The following is a 2709-nucleotide window of genomic DNA, read 5'->3' on the forward strand; positions in this document are numbered from 1 at the left end:
AAATACTCCGACCGTAAGCAGCAGGCAGGACTGGAGATCGGTTCAAGGTGCTAGGCCTGGGGCCTATCTTCACGATTCAGCTGTAGATCGAAAACATGGGAGAGTAGGCTATATTCGGAGTGGGAGTGCTGCTGAGCTACGACAGGGAGAAGGTGAGAGTGATGGGCAGCGACCGAAGGCTATCGATGCTTGCGCCTTTCACACCCACCGCCGTGGAAGTACAGGTCGAATCCTCAGTCTCCACAACGAATCTTTAGTTGTCTAGGTGGTTCACAATACCACAGTAGTCACCGCTACAGTCTTCCTGCCAAATTGCGAAGAATTCAGCAACGCTTGACCTCATCTTCATAACTAAATAGATCTTCATTCATAGCATCGATACTAGCACAGACAAGATAGAAAGAGATTAGATTAGATGATGAGAGATAGAATTCATTTGTTTGGGTGCACGATTTGCATGGTGCAATTCTTGCCCATCAGCCCCATGAAGAAGTAAAGAGTTTGGTCCCACCAGCTCTTCGGCATTGAAGTTTCGCGCACCCATCGAGAGTCAATATACCACTGTATGGATCGCTATTCAGTGTCCACCACCATTTGCAACAATCCTTTCTTTTATCGCAGAAAGGAAGAGCGTCCTCGTTCCAAATCCCATTGAGACAGAGATTACCTTTTTAGTTTTTTTTGTTGCTCCAGTATGCAAGCGATCCTCCTTGGTCGATATCCCCACTCATTTTTTCCTTGCGTCGCTCTTAAGTGGTAAAGCCGATGACCACCTCATCATTCCCCTCTCCATAGTCCAGCACAGAGACGCATATCGACCACACTCCCAAGGGTATCTTCTCGCGACTCAATACCTGATATCTCATCTTTTACCCATCCAGCCTTTTGATATTGTCTTTGATCACGCTGAAATGCCTCATGTAAGGAGTGTTAAGGTCGATATTAACGACCAAAGGCACAACACGGTTCATTCCTATCTTTTTACCTTCCTCATCTTGCATCCTCAAAGCCAAGTTCCGTATTATGCGCAATTTGGGACTGATCATCTCCTCGAGCCGAGCCAATACTTATTCGATATCTATTCGCTCCTGAGGCGTGGGTTTCAGCATGGCTGCGATTAGCGCCTGCAGATCCGGATGCGTGACTGCTGCTACCACCACAGGAGAAGGATAATTCCCTACAGACTAGGCTTGCGAACTCCGTCAAGGCTTTGCATTAATCTGATGCGTTTTCCGTGAAACATTTCGAGAAAGATTAGGCCCAAGGCCCATATATCGGATGCAGGAGATAGAACAGCGGAGAAATGCTAAGGAGGGAAGTAGTCATAAGTTCCTTCTATGTTCCTTTGGCGCAGACAGTGCGGAAAGACTGGCATCATAACATCAGAAAGCATGAGTTGGCCATCGCTGTAGAGGATGTTGGTGGGTTTGAGATCGCCATGGGGACTTTTTCCGATGAAGCCATTCCACATTTTGTGCCAATTGCCTCATCTCCAGCAACATCTGAGGATTTATTTGCGGATATTCAATTTCTGCTCCAGGTTGCCCTCGGGACAGTATTCGCTAATCACGCCGAAGCATCGATCGTCCATATCCACCACTTCTCTAAACTTAGAATGGGGTGTCTTCCCTTGGCATCGATGGCAGCGTTATATTGCGTGTACAGTGCAGCCAGATCTTTCATCAATTTTACTTTGAGATGCCGGAGACAACTTCCAAGATCTTGGCGGCAATAGGAAACTAATCAGTAGTAAGCACATTCTGGACTTACCGAATACCCCCTTTCCCAATTTATTTTCAACCACGTATGGCCCGATATAGCTATTGCCCATTTTATACTTTAAATGATATTGGTGAGATCATTCGGTGATTCTCTGCGAAACTAATACCGCGTCAGGATGGTTAGAATACTCCAAGTAACTATGATAAGAGTACTATCGTAGTTGGAGTTGTGCTGCAGGTAGTGGAGGTAGTCAGGCGAGCCGGGTAGATGATGTTATCACCGAAGATAAAAGTACCCTGCTGGATGGAGTGCAACCGCTAAAGCTACTTGAAGTCCTGCAGGTAAAGGTGCTTCACGTGGTCGATGAAAATGAAGTCGAACTTACCATGGCCCTTTACGAAGTGCTACTGGCTCTGCAGAATACCCAAATGGATGATGATTCGGTTCCCAAGGCCAGCGTGCTAGTGGATCCTTGTGGCGATCCCTGCGAAGAATTGGTTTGGCTCGATAGTGTGCACAAAGGCTTAGTATTGGAGGCCATGAGCAGAGCCGAGTAGCCGCAATATCCGCCAAGCTCCAAGATGGATTTGGGATCTGTTTTTTTGAGAAAAGTAACAAGGATCTCCCCTTTCTCCTCTCCGATGTTCATCATCCAGTACTGTTTGCAAAAATCATCCATCGCCTTAAGGACGCCCTTCGGATCATTCTTCTGCGAGTTCGCAAGGACATATTCGAGCAGCTTCGTCTCGATATCTTATGGGCGAACCTTGGTGTGCTCGCGTATCTTGGATAATTGCGCAAATATTATTTACTTTCAGTGTACGGCATGGCAGTGAATCTCTAATGATATCTAGATTGATAAGAATGGTTAATATTGTCCACACGTATAATCCTTAAAGGGAGCTTAGTATTATGCTATCATCAGTGGAAAAATTACTGATGGATACCATTGTACCGTTTTGCCTTTCGGTTAAATATAGGTATATT

Source organism: Nymphaea colorata, unplaced genomic scaffold, assembly GCF_008831285.2.
Source record: "Nymphaea colorata isolate Beijing-Zhang1983 unplaced genomic scaffold, ASM883128v2 scaffold0313, whole genome shotgun sequence".
Taxonomy (NCBI): Eukaryota; Viridiplantae; Streptophyta; class Magnoliopsida; order Nymphaeales; family Nymphaeaceae; genus Nymphaea; species Nymphaea colorata.